Source organism: Meleagris gallopavo, chromosome 2, assembly GCF_000146605.3.
Source record: "Meleagris gallopavo isolate NT-WF06-2002-E0010 breed Aviagen turkey brand Nicholas breeding stock chromosome 2, Turkey_5.1, whole genome shotgun sequence".
NCBI classification, from domain to species: domain Eukaryota; kingdom Metazoa; phylum Chordata; class Aves; order Galliformes; family Phasianidae; genus Meleagris; species Meleagris gallopavo.
This window is the reverse complement of record NC_015012.2, coordinates 99,131,221-99,131,974: the sequence shown is the minus strand read 5'-3', so window position 1 is coordinate 99,131,974 and position 754 is coordinate 99,131,221.

Below are 754 nucleotides of genomic sequence, written 5' to 3'. Positions count from 1 at the left end.
CTGTTTTCCCAGCTATGCTTAGTGATCAAGATCTCCCCAAACCCTACAAGGAAAATTCTTTCAGGAGACAGAGATAAAACTTTGGTTTACAGAACTTTTAAAAGCTTTGTGGTTTTATTTATTAGTCTTAAATTCAGTTCAGCACTGGCAGTAACCACAGTGATGGATAGGAGGAAGAGAATTGTGCCAGAGTGGTTCTGTCACCTGCCATCATTTTGTTTTTCTTTTAACAGTTGTTTTCTTTCCTGAAGGGAAAAGCGCTAAATCTAGCGCTGAGTTTAGCCAGCAGCACTTAAGTTTGCAACAACTCCCAATAATATTCTAACTGCAGTTTCCCTTTATCTACTGATACAACATGGCAGAGTTTGACACCTTTTTAGACATGAAAAGACTTTATCTTGTCTCAAGTAGCAGCTGCCATTAGTCTCTTTCACCACATCTTCCCAGTTTCTTTGTTATATAATAGCATACAGCCAAACCCATGCTAATCCTCAAAATTCAGTTTAGATATCTCATTCTCAAATTAGAAAATATTTCTGTCAATTGTATATAAACACAAATTCCATTTATCAATTCTATTGTTAAGATAAACACAATGATTATGAACAAAATTCTTGTTAGCAGCATCTGTGAACATACTCGAGTACGTCAGTAATACGCCCCAATGAAAAAAAAAAAACAGTAAAAGCAATTGCAGCTCAATAGTGGGCTATACAGGAAATAAAGATTTTTTTTGATCATTTTCCACTATATA